General features: G+C 42.6%; 1 long non-coding RNA gene across 1 annotated transcript in view; it reads left to right on the top strand.

Moving 5' to 3' along the window:
• LOC149865851 (uncharacterized) overlaps positions 1-23,716 on the top strand; it is a 76,228-nt gene extending 52,512 nt beyond the window's left edge. The window contains exons 2-3 of the long non-coding RNA XR_016441792.1: positions 15,641-15,768; positions 23,631-23,716. This is a non-coding gene — a long non-coding RNA (uncharacterized LOC149865851). The remainder of the gene's footprint in view (positions 1-15,640; positions 15,769-23,630) is intronic.
• Positions 23,717-24,607: the final 891 nt, after the last annotated feature.

Genomic DNA, 24,607 nt, shown 5'->3' with positions numbered 1-24,607 from the left:
AAGTTCTATACAGTTACAAGCTGATTCAGCCTAGGTAGGTTAGACTAACTTGCAAAGATTGAATAAATTCAGGGTCAGGCTTTTTGAATGTCTGTCCCTAGCCCAGGTGAGACCTGACAGAGAACTCAATAGGTGTGAATACCACAACCACAAATAAGGAACAAAACAAACAAAACCCTAGAGCGGTGGTTCCCAATCTGTGTTATGCAGACAACCTGCAAGTGGTATGTGTTAGCAGATTTATTATAATTGCTTTATGTGACAAAAATTTGCTGGTGGTACTTAAGGTTTCATAGTTTCATAGTGGGTAGGGTTGGAAGGTACCTGAGCAGATCATCAAGTCCAACCCCCTGCCATGGGGTCAAAGAATGCTGGGGTCAAACAACCCTGGCTAGGTGATTATCTAGCCTCCTTTTGAAGACACTGAGGGTAGAAGGGAGCACCCCTTCCCTTGAAAGTTGGTTCTACATCCTAGCCACCCTGACAGTGAAGTAGTGCCTTCTGATACCTAGCCTGAATCTACTCTTGGTCAACCTATGGCTGTTATTCCTCATTACTTCTGGTAGTCCTCAGGGGAACAGGGACTCTCCCATAGCCTGCTGGTCCACCTTGGCCAGTTTGTAGATAGCCACCAGATCCCCTCTCAGCCTTCTTTTGTGGAAGCTGAACAGGTTCAGGTCCCATAGCCTCTGCTCATAGGGCTGGCCTTGCTGTCCCCCAGTTATGCAAGTGGCCTTCCTCTGGACCCTCTCCATGTTGTCCACATCCCTTCTGAAGTGCGGCGCCCAGAACTGGACGCAGTACTCCAACTGTGGCCTGACCAGTGTCACATAGAGGGGAAGGATCACCTCCTTGGACCTGCTCATGATGCATCTCTGGATACGTGACAAGGTGCGGTTAGCCTTCCTGACCACGTCCCCACATTGGCAGCCCATGTTCATTTTGGAATCAATAATGACACCAAGATCCTTTTCTGCCTCTGTGCCGACTAGAAGGGAGTTCCCCAGCCTGTAGGTATGCTGCTGGTTCCTTCTTCCCAGGTGCAGTACCTTGCACTTGTCATTATTGAATCCCATCGTGTTCTCATCCACCCACCCACCCCTGTAACCTGTCTAGATCTAGTTGCCCCCTCCTCCAGCATGCCCACTTCTCCCCACATTTTAGTGTCATCTGTGAATTTGAACAAGATGGTTTTCATCCCCTCATCCAAATCGCTGATGAAGATGTTGAACGTGGCAGGCCTGAGGACCGAGCCCTGGGGGACCCCACTGCCCGCACCCCTCCAGGTCGAAGAAGACCCTTCCGCCACCACTCTCTGGGTGCAGCCCTCCAGCCAATTTGCGACCTATCTGACTATGTAGGAATCTTTTGCTGGAAAAGGATAAAGCCCTTCTGGATGGCAGGGGCCAAGACTTTAGGTACAGGTCTCCTATATTCTGACCAAGCACCTTAACCACTAGGTTTTTGAACTAAAAGCTGGGAGGGCCCATCTCTTGCTCCAGTGTCTAAAAGCCACCATCTGGGCCCCTCTGCAACTAAAATTTCAGGATTTAGCAGTCTTTATGCAGATACCTGGGTGATCAGGGTGCTACTCAACTTCCTAGTCAAAATGCTGTCCTACTGACTTGCATGTTTGCATGCCCAACATTGAATGGTAAAATGTGAATTAAAATATTTTCTTTCTGTGAATATTCTGCAATGGTTGACAAAATGTGTGGCTTCAGCTCTTATAAAAATTAGAATATCTATTCAATTTAAATAGTTATGGCAAATGTATTTAAAAATTTTAAAAGTGATCGAGGACATTGTTTTGAAATGTTTATCCAGATTTATTTTGATTGGTGATCAGAAGGATACATTTAGGCCAGTTTCTTCCCACTTAGAAATCCAAGCATAGGTTCAAGTGTTATTTCAATGGGGCACAGATTTGATCTAGACTCTCTGTAAATGGACAGCTGTTATCAACTGTGAATTATGATCTCACAAACTGTGCATGTGACATGATGTGAAATCCTAGCTGGAGGGAAGCCCACTGGAGCTTTTGCACTGAGTTCAATTGAAAGTAGCTTTTCACCCAGGAGAATAACTTACTCTAATGTTTCTTTTTAAATTTTGATTTATTTTTAGTATTGTACAGAATACATGCAGTGGGTGCATGTACACAAGATGCTTATTGCACATTAGCCTAATATAGTGCAGTAGCATAGTGGTTAAAAATTGCGCTAATAGCCTACCACACAGTGTTATTAGGCTAATACACAGTAGGAGTCACAAAATAACCATGTGGCGGCAGTACTGAGCAGTAACTCTAGTTACTGCGCATTTAGTTAGTACTTTATTAATCAAATACTAAACTAAGTGCCCAGTACCTAAAGCACATTAATGAATGTGTAGACACGCCCAGTTTGTATACAATGTAATTAACATATTATAAAATATATTTGTATAATATGTATAATATAATAACAGTTTGTATAATATGTAATGAAGCAGTCTTTCCCTGCTTTTGTAAAATTCTGTGAGTGTTTCTCTATTGAATAAAATGACATGTTAGTGTAAAGGGGAAAGATTCCTTTTCTCTGAAACTGACCTTGACATGAGTTACACAGAGAAATATATTTATGTAGAAAAAAACTAACAACTCTGAATTTCAGCAAACTCCTGTGTACCTCCAGTCTTTAAAAATAAAGAAAAAAAGGTGGGTTTTGAATTTTATACATCTATATATCTTCACTTTGGGGTTTTATATTAGAAATGACAGTCTCTCAGAGTATGAGTTTGTCACCTAGATGCTCTTCAAAAAAAGCCGAGTGATGTGAATTACACCCTGTCAGAGGAATTAAAGATATTTCCTTCCCATTTGGGGATAATCTTTCAGTCTGGAGACATAGTTTTCTGAAATGAAAATGGATAGATTTTCATATTCTGTGTTATTTATAAAAAGGCATCATACATTCTGCTAGTGCTCAGTTTTCTGAACATAACAGCCTGTCTCTTATGTTTTGAGAGGAAGATGGCCAAGTCACTACGCAGGATATTTTCAAGAAAATGTATATTAAATATCTAAACAGGCTGAATGGTAACTAGTAACAGTCCCATACGTTTCTCCCCAACTCTTGCTTCATTACCTTTTAACAGAAAGTCTTATCTATTGGGTTAAACCATATGGTGTATAATACATGTATGTATTCTATTTTCTACCACACCATGTTACATTATCATGCATGGTTATGTTTGAACAGCACTGGGTTACTGTGCAAGTTGTGAAAAACAGAAACTAAAAGCACCTTTCCATTCAAATGAAGAACTGCACTTGCCATATGGTCTTTAGTGCTGACAAGTAACAGTGGATAATGTGATGCCACTTTGTTTACCTGTACTAGGGCAAATTATGGATTACATTTTGTCCTATGGTATATCTTCACACTTTGTGCAGCTGGCACAGCTTACTTGCATGTGCAATGTCAATATTTTTATGGGGATTTTCCACTTTAACGAATTAGATACAATCTATAGAAAACTTCCTGAGGTCCTTTCTCACTTGAATAGTATTTCTAGGGAAATAGATTTTATGACTGGACAAATGATTGTGCTTTATTTCTTGTGAGTATATGTGGCTTAGAACCAATTCACTGATTTTTATCGTAGGGTCAGAAATGACTGCTGGATCATGTATTCTGATGTCCTGGGTATCACTGGCCATATAATTGCACCATTACAGGTTGCCCCAGTATTGTCTCTAATAACTTGTTTGGACAAAGCATAGCTTGCAAAATATGCATCCAGTGTTGACTTAAAGACATTAAAAGATGAAGAAGCCACCACTCCTTTTGTTAGCTTGCTAGTTGGTTAATCACTGTCATTTGTTAAGAAGTGTGTCTTATTTTTTCTTTTAATAGTGTTCCTACAATGGATTAAGTACTTAGTTTTCAAGTACAAAGTGGAGTAAAAAAGAAGGTGTCATTCTTTGCGGTTTTTTTGTGGGAGGGAGAGGGTGCAGCTACAGCAGGAACCATGTTATACATGGGCAGAAAGTGAAGCTCTTACTGTGCTTGGTCAAAATATGCACCCACAGAGCATGCAGCATTGACATCAATTTACCTAGGAAGGGGGTGGTCTAAGTACTAGGCCCACCTCAGTTTGAGAAGAGTCAAACCCACATCTCCCACTTCTCAGGAGTAAATCTTAATCACCAGACTATAAAATAGACTAAGTTAGGAGTATTTTCCACTTGTCCTATTAAAGATGGCCTGCTGGGCAGCCAAGACTGAAAGAGATAAGGGCAAGAAGGAGAACAAGCAGCAGGAAATGATACAGTAGCCAGTGATGAGGGAATCTCTCAGGAGATAAGAAAAGAAAGAAGACCAGGGTTCTGGTGCCTGCTGGTAGGTCTGTTTGTTCACTTATTATTAGGCATTCGTTGGTTCATACTCCTGAAAGTATGAATTAGGGACAAGAACTCAGGACCTCCACAAAAACCCAGGACCTCCACTAACCAAGGTGTGTTCATTCCTGTTCAATGAAGTCATGCTCCTTCTTGCCTGTTTTCCTTTTCTATCCAACAATGAAATAGTCAAGGTTTCTGCGATTTTTTTCACTGGGCTACATGATTTTCTTTAGGCTTTTGGATCTTGTGAGGACACAGACACCTAATGGGTTGCCCAGAGTTAGATAACTGGGACTAAATCCTGTTTCACCTGCATGTTCATACATTGCACATAAATGGCTGCGTAACTTCAGTTTCTGGTACTCGCATAGGCTTTGGAATCTCTTTGCACTCATGGAGAAATAGAATTCATCTATGTGCATAGCAGCCAGAAGTAAAATAGAGGAGGGATGTCCTTTTCCAGTTTAGTCTCATGTCCGAGTGGTTAGATGACTTACCCAGGGAGCAAGAAGCCCATGCCCTAGGCACATGGAGGTAAAGGATTTAGCCCCTAAACTCAGAGGAGGAACAGAAATTCAAATACACTTTTGAGCTTAACCTTTCCATGGGCTCATTCTAGGCACCTCCCTGCCAAGTATTTGGGTTCTGTGGATGGAAGTAGAGAACCTATGTGCTTAACCTCGTCTTTTCAAATACCCTCCTGGGACAAGGTGACTAACTTTTAAGTACTGCAATACCTAAGTGGAACACTTATGAAAATGATTTAACTCTAGCTCTAAATTCTAGTGTCACTGGGTGTATCTACATGTGCAAACGCTGCTGGGTGGGTTTACTCTAAATTAAACCCACCCTGGGCAGACGTCTACAAGCTCTGGGCTCCCCCTGGGTGCTAGCACAGGGGCTGAGAGGGATAATGGGGCCAGGAGACACCGGTCTTCTGGCAGGGGGCTGGGAGATTGCTCCCTGTACCTGGTGCTGGGACAGGGTCCAGTGGCAGAGCCCAAGAGGGGACAATATCCCCCTGCCCTGGCAGCAGGGAGCTCTCAGTGCTGGCTCCTTGACCAGGGGCAGGAAGCTTGGAAAGAGATTCAGGGGAAGGGCAAGTCCCAGCCCCTGCCCTGATCCATTGGTGGGACAGCTAGCAGTGAGCTCCTGGGGATTCCCTACCTCCCCTGCCGCTCTTTACAAGCCCCATGCCTTGATCACCTGATAAGGCCTGGGGCTGAGAAAAGTCTTCAGGGCTGGGACCTACCCCTGACTGAGGTAGTTCCTGGCCAGCCCTGGGCAGCATGTGGAAAACTGCACATGCAGCCCAGAGCTGGCTGGGGACTGCTCAAAACAGGACAGTCCCCAGCCATCTCCAGGCTGCACAAGCAGACTTCCCTGAACAGCCCGGGGCTGGCCAGGAACTGTCCCAGCCATCTCTTGGTTGGGTAGGGAACTCTCCTTGTGAAGGGAGCTCTGAGTCCCCACTCCATGATCACGGAGCTGGGGCTGGGAACAAGCTCCCTGCTGCTGGGGCAGGAGGACATTGTCCCTTCCTGGGCTCAGGTGGCAGAGCCCACCCTGATAGCAGGCAGCTCCTGGAGGCAAGGAGCAAACTCCTTCCCTCTGCTGCCCAGCTGACTGGGAGCGAATTTGCTCCTGGCTGGTTGTCTACATGTGCCATACTGCACAGTAATTACCTGGCAGTTAATTTTTTACTGCATTGCAGGTAAAAAGTTAACTGCTGTGTAGAGGAAATTACTGTGCAGTATGGGTCAGCACCTGTAGACAGTAACACTATGCAGTAATTAGCTCTAATGACTAAGATACTTGTTGGAATTTATGTGGCATTATCCAAAATTAGAAAAATACTAAACTAATTTAGTTTCTCTGGGTCAAAGGGGCAATACAAAAAAAAACAAAGTGGGCAAACCCAAACCAGTCTCTCATAACAGAATTAGTTCTAAATTCTCAGAGCCAAATTATTTCCCAAATGTGCGTTGAGAGTCTCCAAAATTCGAAATATATTTTGTGTTGCAGTTGAAGTGCTCATGTCAGCCTCCTAACCTAAACATTTCAGCTGATGCTAATCCTCTCTCCTGCTCAAAGCACAGATCCTGAAGTCCACACTTTTTATATTTGCAATGGCTTATTATCTCCCCTGGGGTGTGTCATATGGCCAACAATGGATATTGCAGATAAATGAACAGATTTCCAATTCTTCTCTCTGAAAAAGCTGATCTAGAGGTAAATTACTGAGTATAATTTATGCCATGCATTTGGTGAAATCCTGTGCTTTTGAGCCAGTCACTGCTGCTGTGTAGTCAACAGGGAGTTTTCTTGTTATAGCACATGTAGCTTTACACATTTTCAACTAACTCGGAGAACCGAATACAAAATCTAGCATTCAGGGACATCATGCGGAGTTTTGATATTCCCAGGGTGCTCAGGGTCCAGAAACTGGTGAATAGATTATAATGAAACATAAATATAGTATTTTCATCTCTGACAGATATAATCTTGTGCCAATAAAGTTGTTCACTTTATTTAAAGGAAACCAATATTCATACTGTTCCATCAAAACATCTGAAACTTGGACAATCAAGAAGCATGTCAAGGGAATTGTTATTAAACTCCCTTTATTTTCGCTATCACTTTGACAAAAAAGAGAGAAATGGATTTTTCACATTATATTCACTGAGAAAATGTTTCATGTCTTTTGAAACTTCCAGCTGGTGGGGTAGAGCACTGTAGGTATAGTTTTATTTCCACAGTTGTGGAAAAAGAGCCCCAGGTAGGAAATAGCATAACAGTATGGAAACTGCTTCTATAAAATATGAGAGGCAGCAGTGTAACAGGCCAAGTTGGCACCAGGGGCAAATTGCCCTTCGCATTTTCTGCCTGCCCTGGCTGTGGTTCTTAAAGCAACAGCAGCCTTGAAATCTTTTGGAGTTTTTGGTGTGGCAATGCAGCCAGGGTGTACACTCTGCAGGCGTAGGGGTGAGTTCAGTGCCACTCCTAACTAGATGCCCCTCTTGCCCACCCCTAGTTATACTACTGTTGAGGGTTGCAGTCCTTTGTGGCATATACATGGGAAGATCTAATATTTTGAAAAAGGGGGTGCAGACAGTGTGATTCATAATTGTAACAGAGAGCCTGGGACTCTCTGCTACTTTAAGGGGAGAAAGCTGAAGCCCTGCAGGAGAGATTAGGTCAGGGGTGGACAGTTATTTCAGGCGGAGGGCTGCTTACTAAGTTTTGGTAAGCCATCGAGGGCTGCATGACAGGCAGCCAAGGGCAGATAAGTATTAATTTTCTAGATTTTTTTAGGGGCCCTGCAGGACAGATAGAATGGTCTGGTGGGTGCATTTGGCCTGTGGACTGCATTTTTCCCAACCCTGGACTAGGCACTCCTACAGGTGGGCTGTCCTGGAGACTAGGCAGTGAATCTAAAATGAGGGCACCTGCACCCAACCCTGTGGAAGCTTCTGACCAGAAAGGGGAAGAGCTTGGGAGAAATATAAGACATGGGCAGAGCCAGGGCAAACAGGCTGGGGAAGGAACTCCTGACTAGAAGTCCTGCAAGAAAGAGCCTGATGGGCTGCTGAGCTGCCTTGCAATTACCAGTGAGACTGTGGGAGTTTACAGAGATATAACACAGAACTGCCTCAGAGTTATGCTGATGCCTAGTAAGGGCTGCCCTGAGGGTTTGTTTGCCTACCCTGAGGGTGAGGGAAGATTTTCACTTTTAATATGGCACTGTGCTGTTTTTCTCTTTTGTTGATGTCAGTGAGCCCAGAAGAGAGAGTTTGTGTTGTATCCTGGGAGGGGTGGGGGGTGGGATGACTCTTGTTTAGAGTTCATATTGGTGGTTTGGGTTGGGACTGTGAAAAGTGGATTTTAGATGTCCCATTTTTGCCCTAGGGGCATGTGAGTGCTTTGAACTTTGCTGGAAGCAGGTTCTAGGCAGAGTGAGTACTGAGCTTAAACCACAACAGAGCAGGGGGTGGTAGAGTCCAGAGCCTAGCACAGGGCAGAGACAGGGGCCAGGGACCTGGCACCTGAGATGGGGTCAGGGGCCCAGTAGACAGCATGATGGTATAGTAACACCTGCAAAGCATGGGACATGGTATAGGGGTGAACAGAATCACATATGTGACCAGTGGGGTCCCCCAAGGCTCTGTCCTTGGACCCATATTGTTCAATATCTCCATTGATGATGTGGACATTGTAGTCAAGGGCAGACTGGCTAAGTTCGCCGATGACACCAAACTTTGGGGCAAAGCATCCACACCAAAAGACAGGCGGGTGATCCAGGCTGACCTGGACAGGCTCAGCAAATGGGCGGACAAGAACCTGATGGTGTTTAACACCAAAAATCCAGGGTTCTCCACCTTGGCAAGTAAAACCTGAAGTACCTTATAGGCTCAGCAGTACTATGCTGGCTAGCACTATGGAAGAAAGAGACTTGGGGGTCATCATTGACCACAAGTTGAAAATGAGCTGGCAATGCGATGCTGTGGCTAGTAAAGTAACCAAAATGCTGGCTTGCATCCATAGATGCTTCTCAAGCAAATCCCGGGACATCATTCTGCCCTTTTACTCGGCCTTGGTGAGGCTGCAGCTGGAGTACTGCCTCCAGTTTTGGGCTCCACAATTCAAAAAGGATGTGGAGAAGCTTGAGAGAGTCCAGAGAAGAGCCACGCACATGATCAGAGGTCAGGAAAACAGACCTCACAACAACAGGCTGAGAGCCATGGGGCTCTTTAGCCTGGAAAAGTGCAGGCTCAGGGGTGATCTGATGGCCACCTACAAGTTTATTAGGGGTGACCACCAGGATCTGGGGGAATGTTTATTCACCAGAGTGCCTCAAGAGATGACAAGGTCGAGCGGTCATAAACTACTGCAAGACCGTTTCAGGCTGGACATAAAGAAGAATTTCTTTACTGTCCAAGCCCCCAAGGTCTGGAACAGCCTGCCAGCGGAGGTGGTTCAAGCACCTACATTGAACACCTTCAAGAGCAAATTGGATGCTTATCTTGCTGGGATCCTATTACCCCAGCTGACTTCATGCCCTTTGGGCGGGAGACTGAACTCGATGATCTTCCAAGATCACTTCCAGCCCTAATATCTATGAAATCTATGAAAACTATTAAATATAATTAGCCCTTCGGGCTAATAGGTGCCCTGGGGCACCGATGGCCTGAGGATGCCTACACAGCTTAAGGGTAGGACTGAGGCCAGGGGCATTTAGGAGGGACCTGCTGGCTTACTCTAGGGCTATCAAGACAGCCTCCCTTTCTATACAATAAGTACCTCAAAGTGTGGTAGGTGAGAAGAGTGGAGGTACCCTAGAGGCAGAGCCGGGCATGGGTTATGGGGTCAACCAAGGGACATCATGGCCACCACTGGGGCCCCAAAATGCTAAAATGTTCAAATGTAACAAAACACATTTCTCTCCAGTTAAAAGAAATGAGAGGCTTTACAAATATGCTAGGGGCCTAAGGGTGTATTATTCAGTTTAAGACTGAAATAATGAAATTGGAAGGTGCATTAATTTGCTGCATTATGTATTAAAAGTCTACAAACTAGGCAAAAATAATCAAAAGGTCTTGTTTGATTAGTCCTGTAGTCATTAGAATAGAATGCATAAATGCATTTTTTTTCAGATTCATAAAAAAAATCTAGCCTTCTTGAAGATCCTGGCAGTGTCCACTGCTTTACTGAAGTTATTTCTGTACCTGAGTATATGTTCACCTGAATTAACACAGGAGTGGAAATGTTAATGTTCTTAGCTAGAGTTAAAACAGTTTGTAGATCTGTGATTGTTAGGAGCAGCTGAGAGATAGCAGAATTGCAGAAAAAAGGTAGCTTGATTAATGGAACATCAAGATGGTTAAAAAGAAGAGGGAGTCATTAATAGGACGAGTAGAAGGACGAGTAGAAGCAATCAGGTAGATTATAATGAAACAAGGTCAGCTGAGTCCCTCACTGCCTCCTGAACTGAAATGCTAGTGCCTTGACTAGCTAGTGCCTGCTAGGAAGTCAGTTTTGGGTGTTCAGGAATCAGAAGAGCACAACTGCACTACTGCATCTGCCCCTGGGCATGTAGCAAACTTTGTGGTGAATTGAAATGCATTTCATAAATGACTCTTTGGATGCAGAATCTCGTCAACTAGAAGGCCTACTACAAACAAGCTATCATATGATGTGCGTATCACTTCACTGAGTTGGCCAAAAAGAGCTATGTTCTTTTCTGCAAATGCTTCTGTATTTATCAGTTATGTATATACTGCATTGTTAGACTGTGTATGTATTGTTGATTTTCCAGTTATAGTAGGGCCTGGCTAATTGCAGAGGTGGACATACTTGATATCTTTCCAGCCATCCTCTAGATATTAATCAATGCAGCTTAATGAGATATTTTTATTCTTTCATGACTATATGTAAATTTGTAGTTTGGACATATTTTCAGTACATGGCCAAATGAAGGAAAAGCAACAATTAATGCTTAGTGCCATCATTATATAGCAAATACGAGGTGGTTCAAATTAGGAGGTGAACCTACATTGATGTAAACTAAAGTATCTGCCAACCCCAGAGCCAGGAAGTTGCACCCACTTAGACTTTCTAGATTCCCAATAAGAAATTTAGACCCATTGTTGAATTAGGACTATTCTTTTTGTGTGGACTACACAGGCAATGGCGTTCTTTAGTCTAAAACCATGAATGTGTAGCATGTAAAAGTTGTAATAATAATAGTTCAAGGTATTATGATTACTACTACTATTATCTGTACAGCAGTAGTAATGAGGCCCCATTTTGGATCTATACCTCATTGAATTACTTCATAGGACATTACTAGGCACAAGTCTTATCTGGAAGGACAATGCAATACAATTTAGGACAATACTGTTACAATACCATTACAAAGAATGGTAGATTTTAGATACACAACTATTACAAAGAAAAGGAGAGCAGGAGAAAGTGGTTGAGTTTAAGAAAGTAGTAATAAAACCTGCATTTACAGAAGTTACCAAATTTCTCCTTAATGCTTCAGAATAATTAAAAATGTGCCTTTAAAAATACAAATGTGTGACATCTAGAAGTCATGCTAGAAGGAGCACAAAAGGAGGTTTTGAATATACTTCTTGGTTGTTCTGACTGTGGTAGTTGGAAAGGGAAAGGAAAAGTACAGCTAGGAAAACAAATCAGCAAAGAGTAGACCAGGGTGGTCCAGGGTCAATGACTGCCCATGCTGTGTTGATCTGCTGTCCCTAGGCAGGGAACCGTCATGCTGCCTCTAAGTGTTTGTGAAGTGCAGTGGGGTTGATTTTTGTCTGTGACTGGAGAGTAAGTTCATTTGTGGGCAGGCCTAGGATTTGGAAGAAGGGGTACAGCAGAGTATGGTGCATCATCCCATAACACAATATATATTTTTATCCAATTAAAAGAAAACAGAACCTTTACTAAAATGTTAGGGGGTTAGAGCTATACTAGTTAGCTGATGATCCAAGCAAAAACAAACATAACTGAGTCTGTAGGGGGCTGGCTGTCAGCTCCAAGGTGGAAGACGCACCTGGTGCTAGAGGTGTATAGTTTTACCTGCTCCCGCACCCCAACCTGGCCACAGACAGAACTGCTCCATGCACCCTAATAAGTGATTCCCCAAGACACTTCACCATGGCTCCGGTGATCCTCACTGCCCTTCCCTCACAAATGCTCCTTGGCTCAGTTCTGTTCACTGTTATCTGACATACCCCATGCTCATCCCCAGTCCATCATGGCCCAAACCCACCATCAGATGCCACACTACCACTCCCATCATGCCTCACCGAGTCCTACCCTGCCCCCTCACTGACCCCAGGAATCCACTGCACCATGTACAACCTCATCACACACCAGCCCTCTGACCCCTCACCATCCCTTCACACCCCACTCAGCCCTCCCCTGCCGCTCTGAACATTGAAACCTCACTGAAGCCCCTCACAACCTCCGAGAGCCCCCATTGTGCCCCCAATCCCTTTTACTCCAAACCCCCTTGAGTCCCATTTCACCAACAAAGACACAACACCACCCCCTCCAAGCCCCAGACCCCAACTTCCTCTCACATCTCCCTGACCTCCTAATTCCCCTATCCTCCCCTCACCCCATGCCCCATGGGGTCTCCTTCCCTCCAAAAGCCCCTTGGTTCTTGTGATCCCCCAGCCAGCCCCTGGGAGTCCCTTCCCCATAAAACTTTTCCCAAACCATTCCCTCAACCCCTCACTGCTAATGACCATAGGGCGCAAGGCTCTTACTACCCCACACTGTTTCTTCCCTCCTCACAATATGCCCATAGCCTCCGCTGCCTTCCATCTTCAAGACGCAGAAACAAAAAGTTGGGGTTGAGAGAAAATCCACTCCAGCCATTTATAGCACTCCTACCTGGAGAGAGAAAGCCCTCCAGATACACTTATTCCTGGTTTTTTGCCATCCTGCTTGAATCACTGGTTCAGCTTCTCACAGCCTCCATCATCTGCTACGATGAAGAACCCATGAAACTGTCACTGCAGTAACCTACCTCTTCACCACACCTTTACAACTCTCTCCTGTCTCTGACTGCTGTGCCACTGCATAGCTCAACTTGGTTTTAGCCTTGCCTCTACCTTCCTGCCTTTGATTTGTTGTGTGCTCAAATCCCTTAGGAACAAAAGCCACCCAAGAACGGGTTCCTAAGTAGCAGCACACCTTAATTGGACATGTGGAAGATGGGAAAAGAAACATTACCAATAGTAAAGAACAGACAGGATAATTATAGAAGAAAGGATAGCTTAATTAGAGAAAAATCAATGTTTGTTAATATGTATAGAATTAAGGGATTAGCACAGAAATCACATAGATAATAATGAGCCAAGAAGTCAATTCTTTCAGTTTCAGTGAAAGTTTCCTTAGCTCTGGGAGGAATTTTTAAATAAAAATGAGAGATGCAGTCCCCAAATTATTTAGTATCTTTGTGATTAAAGCCACCCTCTGAAATATAGGAGACCCAGGTTCAGGCCTGCTTTTCCTATTGTCTACTGACCATGAGGCTATTGGGTATCCTGCAGTGGATCTCTATCCCCTCTGCCTGAACAGGCCCACTTTGTATAAGAATTCATTGGAAGAGGGACTTGAAAGAGGTCCACTCAGCTATGAAATTGGTCCCTTCTTTTTCATTCAAATTGCCAATGCAAAACTGGGAGGAACAGGAGAACCATTTCCTTCCCAGATCTGTTCAGTGCTCTCCATTTATGCCTGCTAATGGGAAATGTAAAGGGCCCAAGTCTTTTACCTCTGTCCCCCACGTTTTTCCAGATTAAAACATAATCATATATATGCTTACATAAATTATATATAATATATATTCTATGTTAAAACATAATTATATATATGATTATGTTTTAATCTGGTCATGTATATGCATGTAATATGGTCCATTAATATAGTCATGCATATGAATACAAAAGTTTAAAACAGAAAACTTACCATTTTTTTAATACTGTTTTACTGTTTCAAGCCATTTCTCAAATATTTCTTTAGGCTCTCCCTTGTTTACTTTCCTTCATATTTTGGTTCAGTGATTTATCTTGTGTTCAATTAACTTTATTCTAATCCCTTACTTTACTGCAACCCCCAAAGACAGAAGGCCTACTCCTTTCTAACTGAAGCAATGGCAGTACACCTATTGAAGTCATTGTTACTGAATCAAGCCCCTAATGGTTTAAAAGTAGTCACACTTCACTACTGTTCCTTATAATTAATTCATTAATGGGCTTTTATTTTGCTATCTTAAAGATGAAGCAACCCACAAGAACAGCAGCAAATACTCAGCTTCCAAGCCAGCCATAAAATATCACAACACTGTGAAATGATAACTAAGAAATGAGTTTAAAGAAATATGTTGCTATTACCTGGAAAACTGCAGGAAAATGTAGTGATGATTAATGTCAAGGAAAGAATACATATATTTTTCATCTGTCTTTCTTCAACAGAAAAAAAATGCATACCTACTTATTTACATAACGTAGCACTTCCAAAAAGAGGTCTATGAATAAGACAGAAAAAACAAGTAAACTTTTAATGACAGATTTTAATGCAGAATTAGCTTTTTGTTCCACTTCTTGAAACATGGAAGAGTTTCTTATAAAGGAAGGCACACAGTGTACAAAATTTCCAGTTTTTGTTAAAGGTATATGAAAAACTATGAACTCACAAAATCCCAATACTTTATAATATTTTAAAAAAATACATTATTTCATCATTTTGCATTGTATATTAAAATCAGGCAGTAATGCTAATGTTAAGAGACTATCCCACTTTTCAGACAGATAATTTTTAAAAGAAACTCAACACAACAACTTATCTTTTTCAAAGATTAGGACAGGACAGAGACAGGTTCAAGCTGTCTAGATAATAGCTGGTTATATAAAAGGGACCAAATCAGATTAATATTATGCTGTCAATGTTATAATTGTTCAAGGAGTGGAAGAGGTAGGAAAGCTAGACTTTGGTTTTCTCTTCCTTTGCATTTTATTTGAATTTTTTCTTCTTACATTTCTTCTGACACAGCACCTCACATCTCCTCCCACTCCCTTTTCTTCAGCAATTTCTTTTTATTTGTTGGGCTGTTATCACATGTGGATAATACCAATTTAACCTTCCCTTGTCCTTCTGGTTTTGCTGTATTTCTTTCCCTTCCATATCATTCTTCAATTACAACTACAATAAAAGTCAAAAACTGACAAAATGGTCCATTCTTTTCCAGCTCTCGGGAGAGTAAAACAATAATGTTGAAATTCTTGTCCAATTGTCTGCAATGGGACATTATTTCCTCCCCAGAGGCTATTGTGGAAGATAGTACTCTGTACAATTAAATATCAAAAGAAACAAATGATACAAGTTCCCTCAGTGCAAAAGCTCTGTCCAGTAAAAAGGAATTTAAAAAACACCTGCGGATGAAAGCTAAATTTTAAACATAATGATACTTTCACTTGCATAATTCACTATTTAGTGTTTCTGTGCCTAAATGTACAGGAACAATTTAACTTTATACACTTGCTTTCTAGTACATGTAAAGCAGAACTTGTGAAGAGTGGAGACACTAAAGTGTGAGAGTGCCTCTGAAGTAAAGTTCCTCCGAGTCTTTTGAAATGTGGAGAAGTGGGAAGAGCAAACCATCACTTCTCTAACCCTTCTTCCCCACCCTCTCTTCTTTGCATATGTTCTTCCCTGTCCTTCTTTCTTTAGGGAGGAGAGAGTGAAGGCATTTTCTAGCATAACCTGAAGTGGAGTTTCTGATCAGCTTCCACCACATGGACTGAGGGCAGAATTCTGCAGTGGAAATCTCTGACTACATTAGATTTACTTTCCACCAGGTAAGCAGTACAAAATAAACTTAGAACATAAGAGAAATCATCCAGTATTCGTAGTATATTACAACAGAATAATACCAACCAACAACAGTAAAGAAGGCTTTAAAGTTCAAAATGTTGCTATGCTTGAGTGTCGAACAATGTAGGTGTTAATGCTTTTGCTTGATTTGCAAACATATATGACTGATGAATAGTCACCTATGAGGAACAAGAGAAGTAGCATCTTCTTCATATTGCAGATATGGTCATAAAAGACCATGTTTCTTTGGAACTTCTTTACAACTCAAGACTCTTTGGATCCAAGAGCCTCTTAATTTTTTTAAATATTTTTCCTTCCCATGAAAAAAAAAATAAAGAAAAAAATGTATTCTCATTCAATATGTATTACTTTTGTAAATTATTTATATTTTAAAAGAGAAGTACATACTTTAAATTTATACTATTGAATTTGTAGTCTTATGTTAGTGTATTTTAATGTTATTTGCCATCCCTAGTTTATTTGGTCACCTTTTCTAATAAGGTTACATTCATAAATAATTTATAATGGGCTAATAAATGATTTAATAGATGCTTTAATAAATGTTTAATTAGTTGTTAGAGATCCCAACAGGGCGTTAGGTTGCTTATCACTCTAGTTTATAACTATCTCTAGAATACCTTCAACTGATGTGCTTATAACCATCTATAACACTTACTAGCCATGTCTGAGACATGCTCATAACAGTTATTCATTATTTAGTAATCCTTTATAAACTATTTATAAAATATACTATTACTGTGTCACATTCTCTGTTCCACTGAAGTACTAGCCTATGCAAATAGATTGAAACCCAAGCGTTCAATCAATTTTTTCTATTTGTTTAAATAGTGTCAAGATTTCACTACAGAAGTTTCTCTTATACCTAGGGTTTTTGCACTTGCTATTTTAATTTGGTTCTTTTTTTTTTTCTCTCCAACCCAACACCCAGAATCTGGGGCAGAAACAGAAAGCTGCTCAAACCCATTTCATTGCAACATTTGATTTCCAGGTTTTACTAGAACCGTTATAGCCATACCTAAGATATTCAGCTAGTCAATTTTTTGTACCTTTCCTCCTCTATTGTCTACTTCAATGAAGACTAAAAATTAAATAGTAATAGTAATGTAGTGGGTCATCCTGGTATAATATTCCCCTAAACATCCTGAGTCAAAGCAAAACTTTGTTGAGGAGCGATTTCCTTCCAGATGTCATTGTTGCCATGGTGAAGGCTTCCTGGAATAATAGATAATAGGAGGTACAAGCTTCCATTAGATATCTATTATTTCCTGCTATAAATTTTTTCTATTGTATAGGAATCTTGCACCTATGATAAAATGAAAAAAAAGCCATTACAATTGTAGTAAAACCTAAGTATTAAATAAATAAATAACAAAACTTCAACATTTTGGCAGGGGTATAATCCTTTATGCTTTGAGTCGCAATGGCTTGCTATTAGGAATAAAGTTTATATAGAGGCAGGGTGACTTTTTGTGGTTGTTTTAGGGATCTGGCATTTATCATTGTGTGATAGATAAAAAATGCTCTCACAGCCAAGTGATTAAGCAAATAAAGATGAGAGGAATGGCCGAGGCACTGATTCCAGGGTCTAAAGCACCCTGGCTCTGGAACCTAAGGAAGAGGTGTAGCTTGTTCTTGGAAAACTTTCAAAACTGTAAGTAGCAAGCACTCAAGGCCTTGTTACACATTAAGTATAGGAGATTCCTGAAGCTCTTAACCTCTAGATTGTCCACACATTAACACCTGAAACTAGTTTTAAGCGCCCTGTAGGTGTCTTAAAATTATGCCACTCCAGAGCAGAATTGTCTCTATTCCATGTTACATAGCTCATGTTCTATTTATGTGTGGCCACTACTCAGAGATAAGCTACCCAAGTTTCAGTCCCCCAGCATGCCAGGATGCATTGTCCCCTCTCCCATCCTCCTGTTCTACATGGCATAGATGCTGGCTTTGGTTTTTGCCAGTGGGTGCTTTTATTTATTTATTTATTTTTGCATTCGCGTGCTGAGCCCCACACATACCCAGAAGAGGCAGCATGTTACTTCAACCCAGCTTGCCCAATGTGGCTCGTGGGTGCTAAGCACCCTCTAATTTTTTTCTTGGTAGGAGCTTGAGCCCCAGAGCACCCATGGAGTTGGCACTTATGCTATGTGGACAACCTTTCCACCCCTGAACTCTACTGCCTAGGGGATCAATCTCCCCTCCTGCCCCTGGGGGCATGACATTCCCACTTCTAGGGGTGCAATCCCATGCAAACAGCCTGCAGAGCACATGCCAGCTAGCTAGGTTGTAGGGCATGGGTGGGTCCAGTAGTGGGGGCTAGGGAGGTCGAGTGGGGGAACACAAGGTAGGGGGATGGATTAGGCCCCCATGAGCTGCGGCTTCCTTTCCAGGGCAGTAACTCCCCAAACAGGATCTTCTCTCCCTATTCCCACCTCCCAGCCATATTGGAAAACATGACCAGCACCCTCCTCACCCCAATCCCAAATCACAATTTATAAAAACATCAAACCTTCTTTAATTTACTGCCCCTGTATTTCTTTTTAATTTTTTTAAATTTATATTTTATCTTTCAGTGGCTGACTTCCTTGATTTCAACCACTCACCCCTCATCCCCTTTTTTTTCCACCTCCCATTTCATTAACTCTCTGCCTCCCAGCTTCATATTCTCACTCCTCTCTCCCCACTTCTCCAGCCCACTTCTCATACCTCCTCACCAAAGCAGGGATAGAAGAAGCCTGTCCTGGCTCACCATCCCTATTTTGGCAACTCACAACTATGCAGGTGGGGGACAGTCAGACTTTTTTAGCTTTAAGGTGCAACTATTACAAAATTGAGCTAGCGCTAACAGAAAACAACATTGGAGCAGCTCAAAGTACAATGTGAAACAAGGCCCTGAAATCCCTAACCTTTCACAATGGATTTGTTAAACATGTCACAAAATATTCATATTTAAACAGCTTTACTTTGAGCACAGAATATTCAGGGATGTAACAAGATCCCAAATTGACATAAACTGAGAAACAGATTAGTATATCAATGGAATACATGAATTCTAATATGGCTTACATGTAAATGTAAACGAGCTAAAAGCTATTAATGAAGGAATTTAGACATACTCTGAAAGAAAAATGTGCTGAAGAAATCTTAATGAAGTGATAGTCTATTAAGAGTTAATAGGTTGGAGGTGGGAATGAAATGGGTACGGGGGAAAAGAATGATGAAATGAATTGACCAATTGACTTCACAGTTTTTTACAATTAATAATAAAAGACTATAGAAAATAAAATGGGTGCTTCTTGAAAATTAAAATACAATAAATAGGGTAATGTTGTATGGAAAGGTCATGGTGACTCAATTGAAAACATACCCTTTTTTTTACATCATGGTTTGAACAAGAGACTCACCATAGGCTTAGCCCTCTTATCCTCAGTTTAAATCTCACATTTACCCCTATGCAGACTAGGCTTCTGACAAAATCTTTCTCTTTGTATACAATGCTCACATATTTAAATTGGCTTACAAGCATGCCTAAAACATTATCAGCAACTGAGAGTCACTCTTTCACCAACAGTCTTATACATACCTTCATCTCTTTTTCAGCTTTGCTACTACAGTTTCATCCTTTATGACAGGGGCAGGCAATTATTTTAGGCAGAGGGACGCTTACTGAGTTTTGGCAAGTCATTGAGGGCCACATGACAGGCAGCTGAGGCAGATAAATATTAATTTTCAAAATATTTTAGGGGCCCCGTGGACTGGATAGAATGGTCTGGTGGGCCACATCTGGCCCCCGGGATGCATTTCGCCCACCCCCGCTTTATGACCTGCCTACATCACACCTGTCCAATGCATGACATCTAAGTACCTCTTCTATATACAAAAATGAGAACATGTTCCCCTATAACTAGTCCATCCTCAGAAAATTTCATCCACTTACATTTTAGAGTTCAGCACAAAACTCTCCTCTGTATCTGTTAGTATATGAAGGAAAAAAATATAACTTCCAGAAGACAGGTGAACAAGTGGGTATAAGAAATAGGTAATGCTTTGGGTACAAGGGACAGGCCTCAGTTAGCAGTTAGTCTGAAATCTGAGAACATGCCTGCGACCACCAGGCTTCAATTAGCCGCTCTCGGGCGGCTTTTGATCTACTAGCGGATGTCACGCCCCTTCCGGGCTTGTTTGTCGCCCAGATAGTTCTCTCCTCCCCACGTCGCCAACCCCGTTCTCACCTGCCACAACTTGGTGTTCCTCAGTAAGAGGGGTCAGTTAATGGGTTCCTCGGTGGCCCGGGCTTTGCCCAGCGGTTGCTCACAGGGCTCCACCACCCCTACACCCCAGCCTTACACCACCTTCGGGGAGCTGCCCAGCCTTTATCCCCAGCCTCTCCCATGGGTCACGTTCTCCACACCAAGTCCCGGAGCCAGTGGCTAGAGACCCTGCTTGCCCTCGTGGGCCTGCCCCTACAGCCCTTCGTACCTTGGTCCCTTCTTTCAGGGGTACTTTCCCCACTGGTGCACCCCACCGAGGCTTCCCTCCAGCCCCACCACAGGGATGCTTATCCCTATCTCCTATGCCCCTTTGCTCAGGGTGACAAAACAAAATGAGTATGCACAAACTGACCCGTAACCTATTCCCCATCCCCAAACCCTTATGGGGAGGAATAGCTCTCCTCTCTGCTCGTCACCTCCTGGACTAGCTCCTGTCCATCACTCAACACACTGGGCTCCGGCAGTGATACCCACCCCAATCACAACCCCCTTCAGGGCTGTCCCTGGGTCTTCACTCCCTGGCGTGCCGTCCTCCACATCCCATCATCCCGGCACTCACACCTGGGTCCTGCCGCGTTTCCAGGTACCACTTCAGTTCCCCCTCCACTCGGCCAGCCTGTCACTCCTCTGTTGCCCAGTGAGAGCCTTTGTCGGGGTGCTCCTCTCTCCTCCGCCAGTGTCACCTCCTGCTCGTGGAGTCCGCCCTGCCACCAGCATTGGCCGTAGCTCTGTCTCCTGGCTATCCGCCACCTCCACTGCTGTGGACGCCATTTTTAGTTCTGCTGGCCAGTGTCTGATGCTGATGTCACCGGCCGGCTGTAATTGTACAAAGAGGTGGCTAACGAACTGTGCGGGTTCCTCTTTCCACCCCACGTGCATCTCGTCCCGAGCTGCCGGTGAGTGCTGTGTGTTACTTTGCTTCCCGGGACAATGCCATTAACATGGTTCTTTTTTTTTGCAGAATCTAGTGCAAAGACAGACAGTTGCTTAGAAAAGGGTGGGAGATAAAGTTCTTGAGGTTCTTGAACAGAAGCTAATGAGGCCTAAATATTTAGTAGAGATCTTTGTAACATCTATCAGCTTTTCAGCAGATGTAAATGAGGAAGATGATCATACAGAGGAAGACAGAGAAAAGGGAAAGCCAAACTGCATGGGTCTGCACAGTCCCAGCCTGGCTTTTTGTTGGTGGTGGGTGCACACATGCCTCAAGGCCGATGGCAGGGAAGGGACTGGGACTGCACTGCCATAATAAGCAATGCAGTTCCTTGTAGCTCCCCTGATACCTGCCCCTGGCACACCAACATCTTATAAATCAAGGTTGCAGGTGTTTTTGGCACTCTACCCTACTCTACTCTACTTTATCCTGTAAGCCCCCAGGCTGGATCCCAGTGCCAGTATAGCTGAATCCCAAATGCTCTGATGGACTCCAAGATATGAGGTTCCTGCCTCTGCTCATCTCCTAGCCTATACTTCTTTTGCAGTGCATTTGGAATTTACTAAGCATGCAAGCCTTAAACGTGGGAAACAATCTTACAATTCCCTTTTTCTGTCTTCCAGACTTGTATTCCACCCCCACCAACACACAGAAACACAAACCTTTTCTATCTCTGTTCTACTAATAAACCCAGGAGAGACCAATTCTTGTTCCTCTTTCCTTGACTTAAAGAATACAGGAATAGTCTTAGTATTGTGCTCAAGGAATAAGCAGTGCTTATGTGTGAACTACCTAGAGATTATGTTGATGGAGGGAACCCTCAATTCTCAGATGGCTTTAGTATGGCCAAACACCAACTCTGAAAATCTTCTGGGCAAGTGACTTCTACCTGAACCCCTAGATGAGTGGTCAGATGAATATATGCGTATGCTAAGGATTCTAGAAACATTGTCCTTCCCCCAAAGTGACACAATGGGGGCTGACAGATATGGAAAAACAAACAAAATAGCACTTTACTGGAAGAGGAAGCATGTTTGTTTGACTTGGCTTATCAGAGTCTGTATAGATTAGGTGCTTCAGTGGGGCTTTTTGGGCACATCCACCGCATTGCTAATTTGTAGCATGGTGGGTTTTTTTGATACTGGGAGATTCTGGTGTCAAAAAAAGCTACTGAAAAGAAAAGCAGCAATGTGACATATGGTAGCAGCTTGGGCAACCAGAAAAAGAGCCTAGCCAGGCTCCGAATGCCTGGATCACTGCTGCTGCTGGCCCAGGAGGCCCCTAGGATCCGAGGTAAGGCTGCTGGGGCTAGTCAAGGTGCTGGCCCCAGCCTCCCCTACCCTACTGGGGACAATTTGCCATGTGCCACAGCACACATGCAGGGGTGTGCTTTGGGTCAAATAGCACTGCTATTTTTCCCCTGGGGAATCGCACATGTGCTCATGGGGACACACCCTTCAGCTATTAGATAAAAGCACCAAAAAGTCCCCTGAAGCATGTGATCTATTCAGCTGGGTCAAACTAACCTCTTCTGGGCACGTGCTGCACTCAGTGTGGGGGTGCATTGAGCTAAGAGTTAAGTACTGTTTTTTTTCCTTTTTTTTTTCCACATCTGTAAACAGGTAGCGTGATAGTATTAAATCTACAAATAAAACCCAACTCGTTCTGTTTTCCTTGTCCTAACGACTACATGTTGTAAGAGTTAAGTCTGGAAAGAAAGGAATACCAGATTCAACACCTACCCATCTGCTCTGCTCTGCTCTGCTCTTCTATTTCTGGTCTACATCATGGTATCTGATGTGCCTTTGGAATTTTTGCAAGCTATTTCATTTTTGCATATAGACAAATTTACTTGTTTAACAAAGTTAAAGAGTATGAGACTATTTACACTACAGATAGTTAACAGGCATAACAAGTTAAAAATTGATTTTAGTTTCCTGGAGGTTGAAGAATAACTGAAAACATAGCTATTAGTAGTTCTGGAAAATATTGTTCTAGCTGTAAATCCTAAAGACAATAGCATTAGACAATTGAATTGATGACCTGGAAAATAAGTTCAAATTAAGAAATGTCAGGTTCCAAGGATCCGGAAAGCACAGCAACAAGAGAAACAATATTTTATGATGCATTAAAAAAATGCAGGGAATGAATAATTTTGAACTCTTTCTATGGCATGTGGCAGTGCATTGTATCCATGATAAACCTAATCAGGTAATACCTAGTCAGTGCTTACAGAATGTGCATCTGTTAGAATGAGAAAAATGTTTTTAAATTAGCACATTAATCTGAGTCTTATTTTCAGGGTTCAATACTTTTATAGAGATTAGAGTTCTGTTCTCCTTCAATGTCAGCAATTTATGAAAGCTTTTACAATAATTAAAATAAGAATGAAAAAAAATATGACCCTAGAAGGAGCATTGCTTCATCTTGCCAACCTGAAGATTCTCTGTGGTAGCCTAATGGATACAGCATGTTTATATTTCACATACGAATGTTAACACATTTCTGGAAAAGGGAGTATGCAAGAAATGGAATCAGAGGATACAACATATAACACATGCAACTTTTACCTTTCCTAAAATGAACCCATATTTCCTATGCTGACCCCTCTCTCTTTCAGTACCATCCCTGGAAGATAATTGCCAGTGCCTTACTAGCAAAATGGAATCCTGTACAGTTTGAAGGTTGTATTTGTGTCAAGATTTCTCATCTTTGCCAACTTTACCATACACTGTCCTAAAATAATACTTTGTGTAGCTTTGTCCTACTAGTATTCTTTCCCATGTTCTTGAGCTTGCCATCCACTAATAATTCTTCTTTGTCACATTGGTACATGAACTTAATCTACCAGTATTGTTGCTAACCCTCTGTACTTGCTAGAAAAGTATCACTCATTCTGCTTTCCAGGATTTTCAGTAACATGGTATTGTATATGATTACTGTAAGTGTGATGATTATCTGTGGCTAGTTCTGCTGACACTAGAAACTTGCATGCTTTTCATTCTAGTGAATTCTAAATGAAATATTTGTTATGATTTGAGCATGGCACACTTGCATATTGTTGATAATGTTTAATATTATAGCAGGGCCCAGGTGGGTTCACCACCTGTTGGTGGTCTGTCCTTACCTAACTGCTTTTTTCACCTCCTGAAATACCTAATTGCCTCTCACCTGCCACAGCTTAGCAGTATTTATAATTAGGAAGTAGCCCTTGGTTCCATCAAGGAGAAGCAATTTAAGGTTGCCGCTCTGAGTTCATGTCACTGGGTTGTAGGGCTGTGCGAAGCTTTGGGGACTGATTCAATTCAGAGGAGATTATTCCCAATTCAGCAGCCGAATCTCCAAATCCAAACTGAATAGGGAGACCAATAAAAAGGTCCAAATTGATTCAGAAAGCTTTGGGGAGCTTTGGAGATTCAGGTAGTCCCTGCTCACTGCTACAGGGAGCTGGATCCAGACTCCATGCTGATAAGTAGGGGGCGGTGGGGGGGAGTGCAGGAGGGGGAAGAGGACCATGGAGGGGACCCTTGCTAGGCCCTATCCCTGCCTGCTCCCCCAGCCCCCCCCCGAGTGCTCCTGATCCCTGCCTGCTCTCCC

Source organism: Crocodylus siamensis, chromosome 4 (genome assembly GCF_052110815.1).
Source record: "Crocodylus siamensis isolate JL-2025a chromosome 4, ASM5211081v1, whole genome shotgun sequence".
In the NCBI taxonomy this organism is placed as follows: Eukaryota; Metazoa; Chordata; order Crocodylia; family Crocodylidae; genus Crocodylus; species Crocodylus siamensis.
The sequence above is the reverse complement of the archived record's forward strand: the minus strand, read 5'-3'. Positions and strand labels throughout refer to the sequence as shown.